Source organism: Sphaerodactylus townsendi, linkage group LG07 (assembly GCF_021028975.2).
Source record: "Sphaerodactylus townsendi isolate TG3544 linkage group LG07, MPM_Stown_v2.3, whole genome shotgun sequence".
In the NCBI taxonomy this organism is placed as follows: Eukaryota; Metazoa; Chordata; class Lepidosauria; order Squamata; family Sphaerodactylidae; genus Sphaerodactylus; species Sphaerodactylus townsendi.
The window spans coordinates 82,944,011-82,967,979 of record NC_059431.1 but is presented as its reverse complement, the minus strand read 5'-3'; the positions used below and the strand labels follow the sequence as shown (position 1 = coordinate 82,967,979).

General features: G+C 42.5%; 1 protein-coding gene and 1 pseudogene across 34 annotated transcripts in view; one reads left to right on the top strand and one right to left on the bottom strand.

Moving 5' to 3' along the window:
• Positions 1 to 23,969, top strand: part of PTPRD (protein tyrosine phosphatase receptor type D) — a 1,487,793-nt gene that overhangs the window by 35,274 nt on the left and 1,428,550 nt on the right. The gene's annotated exons all lie outside the window — the stretch shown is intronic.
• Positions 13,980 to 14,077, bottom strand: LOC125437346 (annotated as a pseudogene).

Here is a 23,969-nt window from a genome sequence, read left to right as displayed (position 1 = left end):
ACGCCTTTCTGAGCATCATTATTCCCACCCGGAGTGCCAAGGGCACTGTGAGAGGGGGTGGAAGGGGGGTAGTCAGTGGCCACCTCCTCTCCCAGCTGATGCCACCCTAGATGCACTCCTAATCTCCCTCTATGACCCATGTCTTCAGCATCAGTCTCACGTAGATTGCTCTAGCTTAAGCCCTGGGCAGGAAACTGACACCCTATCTAAGCACAGCCGGTGGCTAGCTTTTGGTGATTTTGAGGGAGGGACCCTATTTCGGTCAGAGTTAAATAAGACCCTGAGTGGAGACACCTCAAGGACCATAAATAAGCGCTATGCCACGGTCCGTCAGAGACAGGCCCAGGTTTTTCTGCAAGTGCAAAAACCTGCCTCTCAAATCATTCTCATGGCCCCTTCCACCAATCACGGGAATATAAGCAGACTAGCTGGCAACTCATTCATCGCTTCACAAGACACATTGAATTTCGCAGCTCCAACTAGGCAACCCATTTCGGACTGGCGCCTCTGACTTAATAACAACAAGAAGTGACTCATGGGAGTTCCAATTGGCGCTTCGGCTCCTTTCCTTCAGCCCCGATTGGCAAGGAAGAGCCGAAGCCAACAGACTAAAGCTGGCTGTCAAACATCTGCTTACCATCAGAGTCACGGGCTATGTAGTACCGGGTACCAAAATATCAACAAAGCGGGATGGGGAGTGTGCTCCCACTTTCACTGTTCCCCAAATGAATGGGGACATCAGGAAGCGCATCCTCAGCTTCAAGACATGTCAATGCGTCATCTCTCGCGCAAATTCAGGTTTCGTGCATGGAAACCATCAGATCCACGTGTTGCTGACCTATCAGGAGAGGGGACATGATCACCTCCTTGGTTCCTGACGGAGGCATAACACCTCCATGTAATTCCTTATACAACCTGGTTCATCATCGCTTCCTTGGTCCGCGATAGCAGAACCTCCATTTTCAGTACATAGCTCTGCCGGTCAGATTGGCAACATCTCCCTGAGTTTTCACGAAAAGTCTTGATTGCACTCCATTTCCCTGCTCCGCAGTCAAAGTGGGATGCATATCTATTCGTTAATCCCGAGCGCACCTTCTCTCTATCAGATCTTGATCGGAAATACAGGGCTGTCAGAGAGCGTGGAAAGGGTCCAACTGGTCTTATCCGGATTTGTCATCCACGTGAGCAAGAGTTCCTTGGTCCCTTCCCAACAGAGATGGAACACTTAGGGGCATTGATAGACACGTCCATTTGTACTTTCCCTTTGTACCTCGGGTAAAAGTCCAGGAAATCCAAGAGACCAGTCTTCGCACCTTTGCGGGCAAAATCTTCCAACTTACTACATAACTTGCCAGCTTGCTGGGCCCTTTGCTTGTCCACAATGGACTCTCCATACAGTGGGTCGAATTGCTCATCGCCAGGCCTCTACAAGCCGTTCTACGGCCTTATGCAAAGCAAATCATTCTGAAGACAGATCGATCATTGAGCCTCCCCCCAGCAGTCCGTCTCAGCCTAAAATGGTGGACCATCCACCACAACCTCCTACAAGGTAAGTTTTTCGCCCCTTCGCAACAGATCCATATCCTTGTGGATGCCAGTCTGTCCGGCTGGGGTGCCAAACTGAGCCACCACCTGGCTCAGGGCTCCTGATCCGAAGCACAGGCGCAGCTTCCAATCAACATTCTAGAAGGTCAGAGCTATATGATGGGCCCTGTAATCATTCAAGCAACTTATTCTGCAGAAGCACGTGGGGCTTCACGCCGACAACATCTCAGCGAAGTGCCATGTCAATCATCAGGGAGGCTCCAGGTCGCCTGACCTACACAGAGAAGCATTGCGTGTGATCTCATGGGCAGAACAGAATCTTGCATCCCTGCGAGCCGAACACATTCGAGGCTCACTAAACACAGAAGCCGACTGGCTCAGCCGGTCCACGCTCTCCAGCTCCAAGTGGAAGCTGAACTCCAGCAGTTTTCCATGACCATCCAAGGAATCGACTCCGGGATGGCATGACGCATGGTACCTCTTTGCATCACTTCTCAATGCTCAGATCAGCTGTATTCTTCACCCTCAGATGATACCACTCATTCACAGGCTTTACAGCTTAATCGATGCGCTCTCAGCTCCCTGGCCGCGAGGGGTTTCTCTATGCTTTTCCCCTAGATCCAAGTTTTTCATAGACTACTCCACCGCATGCAGTCGGAACGTGAGGGAAATCCTCATACTGGGAGCTCCGAACTGGGCCCAGGGAGGGTCCTGGTACTCAGTACTCAAACAGCTACTCATCATTGCACACCACCGTTGGTCTCTACCACACAACTGCCAGACCCTTGCTCTCCCAGGGCCCCCTACTACATCCCAGCCCAGGTTGGCTCAGACTAGCTAGCCGCCTGGCGCTTGAGCGAGAGACCGTTAAGAAAAATTGGGTTATCCTAAAAAGGGTCATAAAAGCGCTATTTTAGCGCTGCTGAAGAAAAAAGTCCAATCAGAATTTGTATGACTCCTCCTGGAAGGCTTATAAAGCGGTGGGTGCCGTGATAGAGAAAAGAAGCGGTCCCTTTGGCTAGCTTCCCCTGCCCGTACATATTGGAATTCCTGCAGAACGGGTTATTGAGTCAGGGTTGAGAAGTTCCGCTTCTATAAAGAGGCGTCAGGTGGCGCTGCCATTGCAACGGTTCCTACTCTGGGACTTAAGGGATGCCTATCACCAGGCACCCAGACACCTTAAAATTCTCAAAGGGGTTTCTCAGTCCCAACCGCCAGTACAGCATCACGCTTCCCCTTACCACTGGGCGTCTCCATGGGGTGCTAGGATGCACCTACCAAACCCTCCTTTGAACCTGTTCTCTGACACATACATTTAAAATGGCTTAGGATGAAGCTTTTGTTCCTGGTGGTAGCCATAACCTCCGGCTTAGAAGGGTATTAGAGATTAGAGCCATGTCAACCAATCCAAATTCTATGCTTTTTTTCCCTGACAAACTAGTGTTAAAAGCTTCGATCCCTGGGCTTTTAGACGGTAAAGAGTGGCATCTAAATTCCATTTGCAGCAGGGAGGTGGTTCTGACAAAAAAAAAATTGTCCTAATCCACATTGACACCCAGAGGAACGCCAAGTTGGCATCACCTGGATGTGGAGAGGCGTTCTCTCAAGACCTTTCTGGTCATATCAGTATCTAAAACAAATCTCCGTAGAATCGGAGGGCTCTGCTTTGCTAACATCCAGCTCCTCGCTTCCAGATTAGGCGAATCCTATGTATGCGGCCAAGGCTCTATCAGCTCTACTATTAAGGCCTGCATCCTTGAGGCCCATAAGGCCAGGGGATTCCCCATGCACCGACCCGGAGTTACAGCCCACTCCACCAGGAGCACAGCCGCCTAATGTCACGGCTCTCCTTAAACGCATTCCCCTTTGAACAGATTTGTAGGGCAGCCACTTGGGCCTCTACCCTCTTCTATTAGTTAAACATTATAGACTGGCATCCATTGATGCCGTACAGGCTTTCCCTTTGGGAGGCCCATTCTAGGAAGTTACACATTATCGGGACGGATGTAACCGAACCCCCCTTTTTCTCAGGGCACTGCTTGGGAAGTTCTCCAACCAGGATGGCCTGCCACCACCAGGAGAATCCACCCATTGTTGGATTACCTCACCGTGAAGGGGTCTTCTCCTTGGTGGTCGCAGGCCAATATCTGGGGCCTTCTCAAATCCTGTGGCTTTTGCTTGCTGACCGATAATGTGTTCTCTAAATATCCAGCTTCACAGTTTTTTATCGTTTACAGTCTCAGCCTGCTGTTGCTTTGTTGGGCTCTCCTCTTGGTCCCCTTTTTTTAAATAGGGATTATTCCTCGTTTCCTTACGCCGTGGTATGTTGGGCCGTGGTGTTGCAGATATTGGCGTACTTTTGTTACGCTTTTGCGTTGTACTGTTACTCTCGGCTGTGAAAGTCCAGATACTGGGGCGGCACCACCACAGACACCTGACAGGAAGTCACCAAAGAGCCTTTTCCTGCCTACTCGCCGCAGGGCAGTGAACAACCCAACCAGATGGCCTGCAACCACCAAGGAGAAGACCCCTTCACAGTGAGTATCCAATGGGTCGTTCCTTATGTTGTGGTGACTCCCAACCCTGACATTTATCCATTTTACAGATGGAGAACACTGATGCAGAGAGTCTTAGGCGACCCCTGTGAAAGAGTTGTTTGACCCCCAAAGAGGTCCCGACCCCCAGGTTGAAAACCATTGGTCTAGAAATTAAATAAACTAACAAACAAATATCAGTGTGTTATCTGAACAGCAGGAATTGAGCCTATCCTGGGAATGTTGGAAGAAGGCTTCATTTCTGCTATTCAGGCGACAGGCACTGAGCACCAGCGGTATTACATTTCCTATAATGTTCTTATAAATTATGAAATTGGTGTGTCAGGGCCATGTAAATCAGATTTCATACTGGATTCCATCCAGTGTCATCCAGATGACGCTTTTTCATTAGTCAAGTAATATTTGTACATTTGTTTAAATAATACAAAGTTGCAATAATATATAAAAGGTAAAAAAAAGTAGTAGTATCCTGGGCAAGGTTGTTAACAATAGGACATTTTGGAAAACATTAATTTATAGAGTTGCCATAAGACAGTCATAAACATACACTCACACAAAACACATCCATGATGGAGCATTATAATTACCTACCTGTTCAGTTCACATTATATGTCACTATTGCCACAATAAAAAATGCAACAAACCATTTGTATTTTAACATTTCACATACATTTGGAGAAAAACTGTCTTTGCATAATTTTTGACAGATTTTTTTTTAAAAAAATGCATACCATATATATGGCCAACTAATAAATACTATATGTCTGTTTTTGGAAAACCACTTTTTCCACTTTTACTACGATCTTTATAAAATTGGAGTTTCACTACTGTCAAAATGTGTACATTGAGTGCCCTGAAAGACTGTTTGAAGCTATTGTTATTGCAGCATGCTGTGCTTTGCTTCTAAGGATGTAGAGAGATGGGATCACATTCATTCTCTGTTGTGGCTGCTGCACTGCTTTCTATTGGAAATATTGGGGTTGAAGCCTGTATTGATCCAAGAGAATCTCTTCCCATTTAAAGTTCCAGCTTTAAAACTATTAAAATGCTAAGATAAATTGTGGCCTGCTTCTGGTCAAAGCTCACTTGTTTGTCTATGTTTTTAAACTTGGATTTTATACATATGGTTTTTCTTTAATTTGTGGTCTTATAGTGATGCTGGGATCGTTTTATTTTAGAAGAATATTGTAATGGAAAGTGTTGGCTTGAGCCTTGCCGGGGTTAGATAGTAAAACCATATTCATGTGAAGCAATGATGGAATCAGACTCAAATCATTTTACTTTGTTCATCAAGTTTGTTCTAAATTATGTATAGATAACTGAAGGTTTCCTTGCTGTTCTCGACTCACATACTGTTTAAACTGATATAGGTAAAAATACCAGCTCTGTTGATTATCATATCACTGAAACAACAATTTCTGCTTTACTCAAGAACATTCATGTCCTGAAGAACTATTCCAGATGGCTATCTTGGTGACTCAAATATTGCTTATTCATTTACATTATATTGCTACAACTAGGTAAATCTATTTAATTAGCTTGATAAACTTGAAATAACTGTGACGAGACCAATTTTAAAAACTCTATTCAATCTAATGCCAGGTAATTTGGAGGACTTTTAGGGTCAGTTTTATCTGATGGCATATCCTTAATGCTGAATAACAGTACAGCAAATTGCAGTTACAAAATAGTTTTAATGTTTCTATAGCACCAATAAGTTGCATATCAAGACCATAAATACTTTTGTTGACAGCAACTTTTTATATAATATGCAATGGTCTGTGCATCTAAACATTTTAAATTGATAAAGATATTTTATAATGGGAATCCTATTTTTTTCCTATTCATCTGGAAATGCTTTGGATAGACATAGACATATGACATCTAGTATTTAGTTTATTTTCTATACAAAATGTCCTTTCTTATACATATAGCCATGAGTTTGGCTTGTGCATCATGTAACTGAAACCTGAAGAATGTTTTATACCTTACATAAGGAACAAGCAGAAATGTTCCACACATATCAAAGATTTCTACAGAAGCAGCAAAGCACATTAAAGCTGAACATACCCTCTTTCAGCTTTCAGAAGCTGCAAAGTGATGTCAGCTATTGCCAGAGAGTCTCAGCTCACTGTTCGCCCCGCATCCTCCTTACTAAACTCTCTGCAAATAAATATCTCTGGCTAAGACCAGTAAGTATCATTAAGCATTAAAGCTTTGAGCATCCTTGAAAACCTATGATGATTGTGACAGCAAAAATCTCTGAAAGGAGCATAGAGTGAGCTATATGTCAGCTATGTGGCTGGATGCTGATAACAGAAGAAGAACTCAAGATATCATAAGGACCTGAAAATCCACTCAGTTGTCACTGGAGTGGAAGAATGCTGAAAGTTGAGTCATTGGAGTAGAGGACTGCTGAAAGTTGAAGCTTTCATCTTCTGGAGATGTGCTGCAACATCCATTTTTTAAAAGTTCCTTGGTACTGGAGTAGCCAGCATGAAGATGCATTCTGGAATATTAAGAGGTTATTGACTTCTGATATTGATTAGAAACTGTTTTCCTTTACCACTGATACTTCACTTGATACTGTTGGGGCTGCCCTTAGCTGGCAATTGTAGGATGGTGCAGAGATACCAATTACTTACTCTTTATTTCATTCACTGAAAGAAATTATGCACAATTTGACAGAGAGACTCTGTTATCATAGGGGTCAATACATTCCACAGCTACCTCTATATCTTTGAAATTTGCACAGATCATAACCTTCTGTTAGGAATCTTCTTGACTGATAAGCCTATATCTTTGATATGCTTGCCACATTTGCACAATTGGGGCATTTTGCTTGGTGCTTATGATGACACATTGGTCTACAAACTTGGAAAAATAATTTTTAATGCTGATGTTCTGAGTTTGTTACCATTTCATGTTCCTGGTTTGTAAGCTTCTTCTCTAGAGGAGTTTTGATGCTGGTCAAATTGTGAGAGTAATTATTGTGAGAGTAATTATTCAACATTGAAGCTGATCAAATTGTGAGAGTAATTATTCAACATCCCCACAATTATCTCTGTTTAAAACAGGGTATGGAGCAGAATGTCAGTTAAGTAAGTGCCAAAGAAATTCATGCCATTCAAAAGATACCAAATTGAATTGTTTGCCCATTAAGGATGCTTGCTTTGGGGAAAATATGTTGTTACTCCTGAGGAACTGGGCTCATGAGCCCTCCGGGGGAGGGCGGTATAAAAATGCAATAATAAATAAATAAAAATAAATAAATAGAATCATTTTGTTCTCGCTGCATGCTGCATACCTTGGGATTGCTAACCTGAAAACATTAGCTACAAGCTGTGTGTGGTGACTTAGAATCAATTTGGACATTGAAAAGATCATTATTGAGTGTAATACATGTCAAAGGACACTTTATTTTCCCTGGAAAGTGACCAACAAGTATGGGTCAAGAACTCATTGATTTTGCAGGTTCCTACTACCTGACTATAATAGACTTATTTTCTAAGTAGTTCAAAAGGGTGTCAGTGCCATCATGAATGCAATCAGTAACAATCGTGTTACTTTGTCCAATTTATTCACAATCTATGATTGCCAGACTCTGTTGTCCTGGACAATGCAGTTATGTCTGTATCTGCTGAGTTTCAGGAATTTGGGAACAACAACCTGGTTAAACTTGTATCTATTGCTTCATACTATCCTTGAGGCTGAACAGATGGTGCAGACTGTAAGGAACTCTTGGAAGAAGATTGTCGAAGGTGGTTGGGCAACAAATCTTTCCAGATTTCTCATTGCTCAACATGAAACTAATATATTTAATTTATTATGGGAACTCCATTTCTGAATAAGATAGAATAAATATAGTTTTCTAATCTGTTCTTACTAGGATGGAGGGAGATACAGGACCTGCACCCAGCCCTCATGGTTACAAGATGCAGAAGAAAGTGCGCATGCAAGTGGAGGTGTGCAAAAGGAAGGCAGAAGGAATGTCTACATATGAAATTGATAGTGTCAGAGAAGTAGAGAAAGGATGCCCAATGCCTTGATCCTCTATCTCTGTAATTCCCTAGTCAAGTTCCCCTTTGAAGTCTGAGGTGAAGTGTGCAGAGTCCTTCACTTTCAACAAACAAAAGGAGTCAATATTGAATAACTTATGGGGTGATGTGTCCAATATTGTGTTCTGTTACGGCCTTAACAGGGGAAGGGGATTTAAGAAAGGGATTCTCCACCAGCTGCTAAGAGTGTAACAGCACACGTTTTTAAGTAGCACAGGGGAATAAAAGCTAAAACACACGTTGGCTGTGAGAGGTTGGCTGAGGGGATATTTGGGACTATGTCTACGGGGAAGGTATTCTGGCAAAGAATATTCCACAGAGGAGCGCAAGAGTCCAAATTGAGTTTTAAACCGTTTTATATGAATTTGGTTCAAAAATACATACATACAGTAAGCTTACAAGATACTTTTTATACATTCAAGTTCTAAAAGGTATATAAAAAAGGCTCTTTGAAGGATAGGATTGGAGGAGGTGATAGAAGGGAGGGATGGCTTTTTTTTTTTGCAGGGTAATTACTGTTACCTCTAAACGATTCTTAGGAGTAGATGAAGTAGAAGGCAGGGATTCCATGCCAGCACAGAAACCCAATGAAGGACGATATCATGTCTCAACTCCAACAAGACCAAGAGAGGAACATGTGGCAATGAGCAATGTGCTCCAGGTGAACTAAACTTTCATAGGGTAGATCGTTCCTTTGGCGGAAAAAAAAGGAACCAATCAGAGCAAGTTTTACTTCTTGCAGCATCTGTAAGCTGGATTTGGGGTGCTGACCTTTGATGAGTCAGTCTCACCTACTGCTAACCAGTGACAATAGGGCCAGAATTACATTGTTAAACTTTAAATGAGTGGAGGGGCTGCAATGCTCCCACATGGCAAATTACGAACCCTGTAGGGGTCATCACTCTCGCCCAAGATATTCAGATTTTGGCTGAGCACCTTTAGACTTGGGAGAGAGGTAAAGGCTTTTAGGAGAACCATTACAAAAGGAGGGGAAATGTAGAGCAGTAAGTATTTGCTGCTGACCTGTGTTTCCAATGCAAACTAAAGAATACAGTATCTGCTGGCAGGGTAACTTTCCATATCCTTTGTCTTTAACAGTTTCTATAGCAAGGTGTGGTAATCAAGCATGCTAGTAACTCAAATGAGACCTCCAGGTTACCAGGAGTAACTCATTATCTTAATTCAGCTTTTGTTAAAGTAGTTTTGACCTTTAGCTTGTGGTCATGTGATCATGCGGCTACCTGCACCCAGAGGAGTGCTTTTGGCAACTGGCCTTTGCCAATATGATTTTTAAAGCAGAAATTTATATAAATAATATTCTGGGGGTGTCAGGGGCCATAACAGTTCATTGCTTCCATCATGGCTTAATTGCAGACCTACCAAAAAATTCAGAACACACTTGGGTTGCTGTCCTGCCAATACTGTCTCTTTGTTTATTTCTGCCACAGAAGATGATTTATGCAATTAACTTTGGATGTACCGTAGATCAAGGTGGGTTCCTTCTACCATCATTAATATTTCTGAACCTGTGTCCTACAAGGTTTAGTATGCCAAAAGGCCTGGTGTGGCACCAGCATGTAGATCAGCTGAGAAGATGGTCATCAGCATGTAGATCAGCTGAGAAAATATTGGGTAGACAACAGAAGAGTCCTTAGGGACACCAATTGTCGAGTACTTGGGGTTGTTATTCCTCCTTCTTCGGCCACTGTTCATTCCCCGAAGCCATCAGAATTTGGGACTGTTAATGTGTTCTTCATTGGAAAAATCCTTTCAGGATTATGAACTTGACAGGAGAACCCAAAGTATGAAAGCATGCCATCATCCAAGCATGTTGGATGAAGGACTATATTGATAAGGCAGGAGGAATGCTATGTCTAAAGATGCTGAGCTTTTTAGCTGTGATTGTTGGACCTCTTAAGCCTCTTTATGATTAAAGACTGTTGAACCTAATTTCTTAATTATTACCAAATCCAGTGAAAGTAACTCCTTACAATTAATATGTCATTGCTTGTTTATATTGGTCCACGGCTGTGGCTGCAGTTCTTTTAAATACAATAAAACAGGCTGGAAGATGAAATCCTGAACTGAACTCTTTCACTTAGAAAATTTATTTATCTGGCATTCACTGATCTCTCTCCATAGTGTTTGCTTATTTTTATACTATTGCATGGAAAGCTCCATTCCCCAGGTTAGTTAGACAGGTGGACTTGCTATCACTATCACATGTAAGGAAGTCATTAGTATCTCTGGGAAAGTTGATTCCTAGGGTCATGGGACCAGGGTGGAATAATAACCACACTTTAGCATGCTGCAGTGCAGAGGGTAAAGGAAATCACCCACACCCTCTTCCTTCCCTCTCATTACTGCATCTCACCTACCCATGTGGCATTACTCCATATGGGACCCATGAGAGAGAATAGGGACTGACAGTGTCTTCACTGATGCACTGCTGGATCCAGGCATTTGTTTCCATCATGCAGACATTGAACACATGCTAAGAGGATGAAATAGTTCAAACAGGCCAGTGCTAATATAAATCATCCTTCTCAAAGCCAGTGAGATTTTGCAATGATTGGCATTTCTGTACACAATGTTTCCACTGACTGCCACTTGGGAGGATCCTGTCTTCTAGAAAGATACAGTAACTGTTCTGGTTAGATTGTATCTCTCTCATTCTCTTCATTCTGCTATCAAGGAAAACAGCAAGGAGTCAGAATTACTATGTTTGGACAGCTTCCAATCATTCTTGAGTGCTGAAAATAGATTTGAATTCAGAGGATTTATTAAGTTTATGAGTGTGTATTTTGGGGATAGGAAGCTGATGAATACATTTTAAAGGCTCCTAAATTAGTGGTTGAAGGTGGACTGTTATGGCCTGATCTTGTCAGATAACAAAAGCTAACCAAAGTCAATATTTGGAAGGGAAACTAGCAAGGAAGACTCTGGAGAAGGCGGCACTGGCAAACCACCTCTGCTTCTCACTCACCTTGAAAGCCCCTTGTTTGAGTCACCATCAGTTGATTGCAACTTCACAGCAGTTTATACATGCACCTGCTAGAAGTCATCATTGCGTCCTGTGGTAGAGAGTTCCATGATTTATGCATTTTATGAAGAAGTATCTTCTTTTTGCTCCTAAGTATTATCAGAGAAAGGGTGGGGAGAGGCCTCTCTTTCCATTTTTCACATCATACATAATTTCATCAGTCTTTTCTAAACTTTATTTGATACACTATTTCTACAACACAATCCCTTATGTTTCTTGGTCTTGAGAGCTGTGCTTTGTGAAAACTTTGTGTCCTCTTTTTATTAATTGTGCAGCTACCATCTATTTAATCTGACAAGGTAAAATTTGGACATTAAGGCTAGTAATCTCAAAAAAATGTTAGTTTTAAAGGCTGTATGCAGCTCTTGTCTATTTTTATTACAACATACTAACATATCTGGGCCATTGTAGCATTGTTTTCTATATTAATATGCTGTTAATAGTAGTCAAGAACCACAAACTCAAAAATATTGGATTGTGCATTATGTTGATTGCAGTCGTGCTTTTCCTATAAATTTGTGTATTTGTGTAAAAGGGATTCATATCCCTTTCATCAAGTAACTGTAATTTCCTATTTTTATTTCAAGAGTAAAAATTGTGTCACCTAAATGAGGAAAGATTTCTAAGTATAGACATTTTAAAAATGTGTGCATTAAAATAGTGAAGTTGTTATCTAACATTCTGCTATACTTCTTATCTAAACTCATTTTTGGTTTCCAATTTGATTGTCAAAATTACTACTTTTTCCCTGTCTTCTCTTCAAGGAGCTCAGGGTGGTGTACATGGTGATTTCCCATTTTAACCTTTGAATGTACTTGTATTACCAGAAGAGTGACTTTTCAAACATCAGATTCATGTCCTTGTGGGTAATATCTAATGTCCCAAACCTCATCCAATACTCTGATCACTTCAGACCGCATTGACTTCAACTTTAACAACTGAACATATAAGATTGTTTAATACTAGTCTGGGAAGTGCCATGTAATATTATCCTCTGCATTGAAATGTGCTTCATAAAGCCAACAACGTTATACTTGTTCCTGCTATCAAAGAATGAGGAGGATTTTTTTCCTAAATGCTGCTGGCTGTTACTTTAGCATTTTCTGAATTCAATATATGTAAGACTGTTTACAATACTTACTGCCAAAAACAAATTTTGTAAGAGAGAATGCTTACATAAATAGCCAAATATTCATCATGAATGTTTACAGACCAGTGGAGCAAAAGAATTCACACATTGTCATCAGTGTATTTTTTTGAGAACGGTAAGTGTGTTGGGGGGTGGGAGTAGTGATCAAATGCCTGTTAAAAATGTATGAGGTAGATGCATGTTCACTGATGCAAATCCCTGCAAAATGGCTGTGATCATACAAAAGACCTGTGCAGAATAAATACCTATGGGAGAAATGTTGTGGATGAATAAGAAGGTTCTGTGAACTGGAAGAGAGATCTGGAAATACAAATGCTAGTATTACTGCCATTCCAACAGTCTTCCTCAAAGCTAAGCAAATATAGCTGAGCATCAGTAGAAAATCAGTTCAGCATAGATAATTAGGAAATGGTATACCTTTAGAAAAAAATACCCAATAGCTATGAATGACTGTAATTAAAAATAAATAAATAAATATTGCAACATGTGTCTAAATTAGGCAGCGATGATGATGAACTTCATTGCTGGCATTATGAGTCAGGAAATGAAGGCTCAAACTCTCACTCTCAATAAAACTCTTTTGATGGACTTGAACCAGCTTTCCCATCTAACCTATTTCACAAGTTAATGTTGGCTGTCTTGATCTCCTTGGAGGAAACATTGAATAGAAATGATGGGAAGTGCCATCATTTTGACTTACAATGACCTGAAAGGGAGTTCAAGGCAAGAGACACTCAGAGGTGATTTGCCATTGCCTGCCTCTGTATTATGACTCTGGATTTCCTTGGTGATCTTGCATCCAATACTAACCAGGGCAGATCCTGCTTAGCTTTCAAGATCTGATCAGATTAGGCTAGCCTGGGCCATCCAATAGTGTGTGTGAGAGTGTGAAAGGGACAGAGAGAGAGGGGGGGGGGAAGGTCTAAAGTATGCCAAAGTGAGTGTCTTAACAGTTTGTTTACTTCTGATTTTCAAATACTGTGCTTGTTTCTGAAATAATTTAGACGTTCCTTGATTTATTGATGCCATACTGTGAAAGTATAAAACTTCTGGAAATTTTGAAGCTATGGGAAAGCTATTGGATCTGGGGGGTGGGTGGGACTAGACTTTATTTTTTATTGAGTTAAGAACAGATTTGGGAGAAAATAGAAAAAAGTTCATTAATTTATTTTCAGACTTAAACACATTTTAATACTTTAACAATGTACCTCATGATCTATAGCAGGGGTAGGGAACCTGCGGCTCTCCAGATGTTCAGGAACTACAATTCCCATCAGCCTCTGTCAGCATGGCCAATTGGCCATGGTGGTAGGGGCTGATGGGAATTGTAGTTCCTGAACATCTGGAGAGCCGCAGGTTCCCTACCCCTGATCTATAGCATACGTCCAGTGACTTCAACAGTCTTAGAAAGATGTTCTCTCAGTGCAATCAGGGGAGGGGAAGGCTAAAGGTGTCTGGATGTGGCATAACTCCATGCTTGCAGAGATGCCACTCAACATGGTGTACGTGGAATCTGTGCTAGCCCAGGGGCACTTACACTGGCTCTGAGGAGCCATGCAGCTATGCAACACCTAGGCGCTAATACACCTCTGGCACAGAAGAGGAGGACAAGCTTGGATTTAGACATCACCTTTCTCTCCTGTAAGGAGACTCAAGGTGACTTACAAACTCCTTTCCCTCTCTCCCCACAACAGACACCTTGTGAGGTAGGTGGAGCTGAGAGAGTTCTGAACTAGCCCTGTGACTAGCCCTAAGTTGCTGAGCAGGAACGTAGGACTGCAGAAACACATCTGGTTCACCCATAAGCCTCTGCCACTCAGGTGGAGGAGTGGGGAACCCCAAGCCTCCTCAGTCTTCTTTGAAAGTGGCAGGACTGTGCCGTGCCCAGTCACTGCTCATCTACTCCCTGCCCACACCCCCGGATTGCACTGCCTGATTATATCGTGAATGTTTTCAATTTCTCCATGTCAAACTGAAGATGACCCCAACAATTGAAAGACTTTTGCATCATGTACTACCTTAACACATGTCTTCATTTTTTCCATCTGTGAACTGGGAAAAATAGATAGAATTAGAAAACAAGTTTTAGAGTAAACAGTATTTTCTCTTCAGATAATCTATAGTCTTATATACTCATAACAGAATTAGCAGCAGATCTGGGTATCAAGTTACATTTTACAGTTTGAAAACATAATTCTTCAGTGATATATTATTGTGATTCACATTCCATAGAACAGCTGCATTTTGCACTGATGAAAGTTTAAGCAAACCTTCAAGAGAAGTGTCATGCAGATTACTGTGGACAGGATTGATGAGCCACAGACAAGTAATAAAAATGTTAATACTAATTTAACGAAGTCAGATTATAGAAAAATAGAGCTGGAGGGGTCGTCTACACCAACCCAAAACACAATATAGTAAATTTACAAGTATTGTTATTGTTATTATTTATTAGGTTTGTATACCGCCCTCCCCTGAAGGGCTCAGGGCGGTTCACACACAAACATTCAAAACAGTTAAACAAATTCAATACATGTTAGCATTTAAAACACAGCGCTCTAATTTTACTTCCATTACGAACAACAAGTGGCGTCCAACAGCTTAAAATCCCCTAAAAAGTGGGGGACGGGGGGGCAGAGAGGGGGGCACTAGCCATCAAGCCGGGCTGGCACTCTCCAGAGAAGCCCTCAGTGGAACAGCCTCAGTCTTACATGGTGCCCCGGGCAGGGGAATCTCATTTAGGTCCGCAAGAGGGGGCGGACAGCTGGAGGAAGAGCATTCCACCAGGCAGGGGCCAGGGCCATAAAAGCCCTGGCCCAGGTAGAAGCCAGCCGCATCATAGAGGGGCCGGGATCACCAGCAAATTGGGACATATGGGGCCAGATGGTCCCACAGGTACGAGGGCCCCAGACTGCGTAAGGCCAATCTGGCTTAGAGGAAAATTCTTTCCGAACCCCAAAGTGGTGATTGGCGTTACACTGAGCATGCAAGAAAGGACCACAAAAGTCAAACAGTGACTCATTTCTTCTATCCTTACATTGCTATCTAGGCCAATATTTGATTAAATCAAAAGGATACAAGTGGACATATCTGATGTTTCTTTCACAAGCTAACCATAGTTTGAAGCTCAAACTAACATTACATACAGTATTCAGTAGCTAAAGATAGTAGGATGGCAGCTGAAAATTTCCCATGACAACTCAGTTCTGAAGTGCTGAGGGGGTCTCATCTGGATGCAGGGGAAGAAGGGCTTCAGTTATCCTCTGTGCCATTTTCCCAATCTGAACTGGTCTCCAGGGCCACATTTTATCAACTAAGAGAGATGTACAAGCAAGTGTTCAGTGCATGTGCAGAATTTCACCTACCCCCTTTGGGCAAGTAACACCCTCCGGGGGTTTGGTTGAGTCAGGAAAGCATCATGGGGGTCTTACTGTGTTTTATATTAATTTTTGCTTCCAAAGATGCACTATGTCAGTGGTGGCGAACCTTTGGCACTCCAGATGTTATGGACTACAATCCCCTTCAGCCCCTGCCAATTGGCCATGCTGGCAGGGGCTGATGGGAATTGTAGTCCATAACATCTGGAGTGCCAAAGGTTCGCCACCACTGCACTATGTCTTATTTTCAGGGGATGTCTTATTTTTCTGTGTTCTGTTTGTCGGGCATGCTTCCAAACAAAAACTTTGTTACGTCTTACTTTCGGGGGATGCCTTATATTTCGCACATCAGCAAAACCTCTACTACGTCTTATTTTCTGGGGATGTCTTATATTCGGGGAAACAGGGTAGTATCTCAGGAAAGCTGCAGTTCAAGGTCTAGCATATTTGTTTAAGAATGAAAACTAGCATTGTAAACAATTTTGAATCATCGTGGACCATCATCTAGATATTGTTGTTTTTTTACAGTATGGTTATGGCCCAGTAGACTCATGCAGGTTTGATTTCTGTGTAAACCAAGACCATACATTCTTGTTGTGCTTAAGGTATTTCCCATAAAATATCTGCCACTTGATTACAGGTTGAGGCTGCCAATAGGGAGTTTTGAATGCTTTGGTTTCCACCTCACATTGGTCTTAAAATATTTACATAAACAGCAGAAGATGCTTTTCCTCAAAGTACAGAATAACATTTTAGAACTGAATATGGAAGTACTACAGTATCCCTGAAGCAGTACAGTTACATGTTTTGCTGATGCCAGTCACTGCTCTTGAGACTTGTTTGACTGCTTTATACTAGAGATGAACTGATTCCCCAAGCTCAATGCTGATTGTGGTTTGTTGTACATTTGAACTTGGAATTTTGCTCTAATAATTTTACATCAAATATCAAGGATATTTGAAGAGAAACACACACACAAATAGAGAAAAAGCCCTACCATAGCCAAGTATCCATCGACTGACATCTCTATCAATTGGACTGAAATTTCCCCTGTGGACACTTGGGGATGAGGGCTCGAAGTCTTTCCTTCCATTTCACTCCTAGTCTGGACTTCCAGATTGGGTTTCAGTCTGACTTCTTTCATCAGAGCAAGAGGAAGACTAAGATTTTATTGCAAAAACTATGTTAATATTACTTGAATGAAAGCAGGATATTAGACCTGCAGGTTAGTGCTTAGATTTGAACTATCAAATTTAAGTGTTGTAGGGGTGCTATTTACTTGTTTCTGACAAGTGATCTCTTGACAGTTCCTTCTCTCCCACTCTCAGTAGCATGTAGGGGGAGGATATAGTATCAATCAACACTTGAATGTCACTTTCTCTTTTAAAACAGGAAGTGATATCATGAGACTTTAGGAACTTCAATAATCTCAATTATGAACAGTGGCATGTTAGTTCCTGTTCAAAAACAGAAAATGACTAACAGAAGACCAAAGGCTGGCAACTATAAAGAGTTGCCATGATAGGTGAAGAGCTTGAGTATTGCTCGCAGAGTAGAACCCAGAAGTAAAATGTATATGTAGAATACTCCCTTTGTTTCTTCTTTTCCTCTGGTAAAATGGCTTCCTGTTATTGATTTGAGAGAGCAGACCAAGAGCTGTGTTTTGATTTCATAAACTAATGATACCCTACATTATAATTTCAGTGTTAAAGTATAATTTCTGCTATACACCTTACGATACACTAACCACTACCCTTAAAAAATATTACTCGATTAGTCAAGACTAAACTGAATGGAACTTCCACAGAACTTGTTCTCAAGGAAATCAAAAATTAACTGAAGGAACTTGAAACATTGGCTTGTTAGCTTTCCTTTTAGAACTATGTATTGGTATTTATTCTCCAAATATTTAGAATTATTCAAAAAGAAGCACAAATCTCGGGGGGGGGGGGGTTGAGTTGCTGTGTGATTCAGTAGTTATTAGTTCACAATTGGTTTCTACCTAAAGTTTGTTTCCTTTCCTAAAGATCATTTGCATTTTTTTAATGTTGGTTCTTTTGTTGCCTTCATCTCCTATGGAGATGCTCTAATCATGCTGAAATCTTTTGTTTCAGACACCGTCAGATCTTTTGGTGTGCACCGAGCTTAGACTTTATGTAAATACTTCTCAAAAATAAATGTGTTGGTTATTTATTACTGTGATATTGTTCACCGTCAAGGACCAAAAGGACCCATGGATTGAAAATTATGAGACAGCTGTGGACCATTGCTTAGAAAGAAAATAGAGTAGTTTTTTAAATGAGAGAGGTGAAGACACACTGTTGAATTTTACGCTTTTGTCTAAATATTAGATACATAGTGCAATAGGGAAACATATGATAGCATGTGTTTGGTTAATACAATATATACTGTATATATTAAATATTGGAGATTTTGTGTCAGGTTTTGTTGATCATGTGCTTCTCAGTTATCCTGTTTTTCAGGTCATTTGGTTTATTAATAATTCAGCACCATGAATGTTTACTAAAATATGTCCCAGTGAAATCTACTCTTATGTCAGTTTGCCTAGCTAGGATTGTTGCTTGACTCTCTTCCCCATGAACATTAATGAAGAAAAGACTGCCAAACATCAATAAGGATATGGGCTGCTCTGAAGCCATATTGAATGGCTTCAATAACAGGAAGCCATTTTACTAAAGAAAAAGAAAAGGACTTGCATAAATCCTTTTATTCTGTTCTATATATGGCTTTTTTTAGTTTTAAATGTTTTATTTCAACATACAAAACAAATATAGATATAAAACATAGAAATTGGCATATGTAGCTGCTTGTTGTAATTCTATATTTATTTATTTTAATTGCAAACTTTAATTGTGTTTTAAAAATATGCAGTGAAATTTGTTTTTGTAGCTCATATAAAGTTTGTTGTATCTGATTAAAATCAAAACTTTATAAATAAATTACCAGTCTTTAACAATGTGTCAGATTGGCCAGTCATTTTTGATTGATAATATGGTTGACCCTATGAACAAACTTCATTTAAAAACACCTCCCTTGAGCCATCAATCAATGGTGATTGAAGCTTTACTTGTGGTAATCTTTTGACCATATTCCATTTTCATTGACATTTCTGGAAAAGTATATTGTAAGTTGGACTGTGGTGGAATCTAAATAGGTTTTTTGCCTTTTATCCACCAAACCACACAACTTTAGTATATAATGCATTTTAACTTAAAAAAAGTTAAGATTTATGTTGTTTACTTTTATTGTTGCACTGCAATTAAAGCTAAGGAACAACTGGCTAGTAAAATAGATGCTCTCAGTGATCTCATTAAAAATTTATACCATCTTATAATACAGTATAAGATGATGCAGAACTGAAAAGAGATTGGCATTAAGAGGTTATTCTTGGAATAAAGCATCTGTGTTTATAAAGCATTTTTTGTCATGACATCAGCAAGCAGATTTAACTGTGGGTAATGTAAAAGTATTTGCTATTGATTCAATATTAAAATATGTCATTTGAAGTATGATTGAAATCTTATTGTAAAAGAGAGCTACCATTTTTAACCATTAAAGAAGCTTAATATAATTACATCAGCAACAGTCACTGCTGTGCATTTAGAAATGCTTGCTTTATCAAAGAAGTCTGGGCTGTCACATTCTGGGAATAAGTCCAAGTGCTTATGCTTCTCAATCTTTGGCAGGTCAGTTCCAGGGATTGGAGGCCATTAGCAAGGTGCTGTTAGTGGGGTTTCTGCTTAGATCCTTATTTTCCTAAAGGTTAGGTTCAAGGCACCAGATCCCCCAAGTGGCCATAGAAATGAGCCAGCAGACTCATGGAGGTTGGATGACTGCTGCTGGCCATAATTCCTGCTGCCCTGGTTACTGTCCAAATGAATGAATGAACAGTTATATCCTTTGGAGCATTTCCCTACCTAGTCTTTAGAGTAAGGGGTTGACAGCTGCAATCAATCAACTCCAAAATCAGCACAGATAGTACTACTTTTCCTTCCTGAGAAGAGAGAAAGGAGTTAATCACTGTAGCAATAGCAATTTGAACATGAACTTCAGAGGAAGGATGCCTCAATCCTTCTTGGAGTTGCTTCTGAAGGGAAATAATGAATAGATAAGCTCTTTTCTATGTGTGCATATGCCATGTTCATATGATTCCTACTTGAATCAGAGGGAAGAAGTGTCAGCTGCTCACCTCATAATATGACCTGATCAATCAATGAGTGGTGCAGGTCTTTCTACTAGGTGCCACTGTCATTCACCCAGAGTTGAACGGTGAGATGGAACTGATAGTAATAATTTCCTCATGTCAAGTCTCTGTAGTGGCCCTCTCCATTATGGTAATTCGTGCTTGTGTTCATCTAGTGGTGCACTTTCTTCTACCCTCTGAACCTCTGCTAAAGATCACATGAATGGAAGAGTTGTTCTCCTTGATGGTCGCAGGCCATCTGGTTGGGTTGTTCGCTGCTCTGCGGCGAGAAAGCAGGAAAAGGCTCTTTGGTGACTTCCTGTCAGGTGCTCGTGGTGGTGCTGTCCCAGTATCTTCCTGCCTCAGTCAGAGTAGGCAGCACTATCGACAGGCTCCTGCCTGGATTTCATCAAACCTATATCTCGGGAGTCGTTCTACCGATCCACGGTAGAGAACACTAGATCCAGGTCATCTTCAACTCGGACCCACCGCTCTCTCACACACAGCCGCTGGGCTGATAGTGGCGAGACTCATCCAGAGCTTCGCAATAGCCGCGGGCTGGGCGGCGGGCTTGCTCACGCTCCCCAGGCCCGCGTGCGGGAAGACGCACGCATTCCAAGGGCCCGCCACAACGACGGGGAAGTGCGAGCCGGTTTGACCGTGACAATGAACAGTGGGGAATAGCGCGTCGCAGCGATTGTCGAGAGGGCTCACAGGGCATCGTCCTGCCACCGCCATCCTTACTGCCCGGCACCTCACGAGCCTTTTCTCCAGCTCCTGCCCCTGGTACCATGGGACTGAGGGAACTTCGCTGCAGGTCAGTCATCCGGGCGCCATGACGGGGAGGCAGCATCTGGAGTCCCTCTGCCTTCAGACTGGAGCGCATTCCCCCCCAACAGCTGGTTTCTCTGCTACAGAGTTCCATTGATCAGTCAAGCAGGCAGTTACAGGCTCATACCTTCCCTCCGTCACGCAGACGTAGATCCACTACCAGATCTCGCTCCAGGTCCCGCAGGGGAGACAGCCCCAGACTGGTGCTCACATACGATTCAGATGCCAGTGTCCTGAGCGAAGGGGAGGTAGACCTGGACTCACACCACTTCTCTGAGGGAGAGTCTCAACCGGTAGACCAGGCAGATCAGAGCCACAGATTATTCAAAGTGGAACAACTATCCACCCTCTTAGCCAAAATTATCTCATTGGAATTAAAGGATTCCGAGGAGGCTGTTGATCCCAATGCTCCTGCCACCTCTAAACCCATCAAGGGCTGTCCTAAGGGGATCTCTTCTATCTTCTCTGTGGAAGATGAGTCCATGCAATTTTTTCCTCTACCAGAGTCCTTTGCCCGCCAGTTCAGAAAAGAGTAGGTCACACCCGCCTCCAACAGAGGTTTTCCACCAGTCTACAAGAAGCTTTACCTAGCCCCTGATTATTTTTTGAGGATGGTCCGAACCCCCCTGGTAGACGGCCCCATCTCCTCATTGCATTCCGGAGGACTGGTGTCCCAGGATGGAGAGGGTAATGTCAAAGATCCTATTGATCGTAAGGCAGAACACGGTCTCCGCAGAGTACACAATGGCGTAGCCATGGCAGCTAAAATTCTGGCCCCGGCAGCCACAGTCTCCAGAGCTTCAGCGCCTCCTGAATATCATCCCACCTGAGTGCCAAGGGATTAGAGAGGGAGTAGGAAGGGTAATGATGGCTACCTCTTTTCTAGCTGATGCCACCCTGGATGCCTTCCTAGTCACTTCCCGAATCATGGCTATGGCCTCAGTCTCCCGTAGGCTGCTGTGGCTTAAACCTTGGCAGGCTGATACCCTATCAAAAACAGTGGTGGCCAGCTTCTATTTTGAGGGAGGGACCTTATTTGGTTCAGAACTAGATAAGATCCTGGTTGAAACCAAGGATCATAAAAAAGCCATGCCCTGTTCCGTCAAAACAGACAGACCTAGGTTTTCTTCTAAATCTGCCTTTAAATCCTTTCGTGCCCCCTTTCATCAATCACGAGAGCCCAAGAAGACCGGCTGGCAGTCGCAATCATCCTACCATAAGAGACAGGACTTTTGGAGCTCCAACAAGACCGGCAAGCCCTTTCGTGCTGACACCTCAGGCAACAATAACAAGGCGTGACTGCGCCGAAGTTCCGATCGGCGCTCGCCTTCATTCTTTCAGCCATCTATGGACGGGGCCTCACGTCGATCACTGGGTCAAGCAGGTAAAAACCATCCTGGCTGCTAGAAGGAAGTCCACCATAAGATTTTACTACTCCTCCTGGAAGGCTTATGTACAATGGTGCCGTAGAAAGGAGAGGGACCCAGAATTGCCATCCTTGTCTTCCATCTTAGAATTCCTTCAAAACGGTTTTGAGTCTGAACTAAGAAGTTCCACCTTAAGACACCAACTCGCAGCCCTCGCTACTGTCTTACCTGAGACACAGGGGATGTCCATTATCAGACACCCAGACACCTTGAGATTCCTCAAAAGCGTCATCCAGTCCCACCCGTACAGCATTGCTTCCCCACCTGGCATCTCCATGTGGTTCTGGATGCCCTCACCAAACCCCCCTTTGAGCCCGTCCAAGACATCCACCTAAGGATGAAGCTCTTATTCTTGGTAGCAATAATATCTGCTAGAAGGGTATCAGAGATCAGGGACATGTCTGCCAACCCCAATCTTTGTATGTTTTTCCCAGACAAAGTAGTGTTAAAACTTGATCCCTGCTTCAAGCCCAAAGTGGCTACTAGATTCCATTTACTGCAGAAGGTTCTGCCTAACTTTTGCCCGAACCCCACACATCCCAGAGAGCGTCTTTGGCATCACCTGGATGTGAGGCGCTCTCTCAAGGCTTTTCTGATCTGCACTGAAAAAATTCGCAAATCAGAGGCCTTGTTTATCAATATAAGTCCCCCAAGATTGGGTGAATCCACGGCAGCTGCAACTATCAGTTCCAACATCAAGGCCTGCATCATTGAGGCCCACAAAGCCAGGGGATTCCCCCCACCCATTGGAGTCACAGCCCACTCCACTAGGAGCACAGCCACTAACGCGGCCCTCCTCAAACACATTCTCCTAGAACAGATTTGTAGGGCGGCCACTTGGGCGTCACCCTCATCCTTCGTAAAACATTATAGGTTGACATCTATTGATGCTGTCCAAGCTTCCTTTGGGAGGCGAATCCTGGAACACATTATCGGAGAGTAACCAAACCCTCCCTTTTCTTCGGGGCACTGCTTGGGAAGTTCCCAACCAGATGGCCTGCTACCACCAAGGAGAACAACCCATTGGATACTCATTGTGAAGGGGTCTTCTCCTTGCTGATCGCAGGCCATCTGGGCCCGCCCAGTTTCTTGCTGACCAATAATGTGTTTCAACAATTCACAGATTCTTAGAGTTGGTTAACTGTTTTGTCTTTCAGCCTGTTAGTAGTTTGGGCTCTTTGGTCCTCATTAAATAGGAGTTTTTTTCCTTCACGGTATGTTAGGGCCGTGGTGTTGCATGTTGTGTTTTTTTTTACTTTTGCTGTGTGCCATTACTCTCGGCTAGTAACCGAGGCAGCACCACCACGAGCACCTGACAGGAAGTCACTAAAGAGCCTTTTCCTGCCTACTCACCACAGAGCAGCGAACAACCCAACCAGATGGCCTGCGACCAGCAAGGAGAAGACCCCTTCACAGTGAGTATCCAATGGGTCGTTTGTTTTTGCAACTGTTTGATGAGGCGGGATAGAGTTTGGCAGTGGTGTCAAATGAGTCAGCAATTATCTGAAGTCTTAGAAGTTGCCCAACAATGCCCCCTTCACAGTGGCCATGATCCTAAGGAGGGCAGTTATCTCCAGTATGTAAAACAGGGGAAAGCAAAAACAAATGTTTTATCACATATTTATTGCTATATTTCTGCAAAAATAATGGGGAAAAGTTATTTAAGCTTTTGATTGTTCTAGCTTTCCATAAATCCTATATTTCCAGTCCCAACTCAATAATATTCAAACATCAGCCAGTGATTCCGAACACATGATACTTGGTCAAATTATTCTTCAC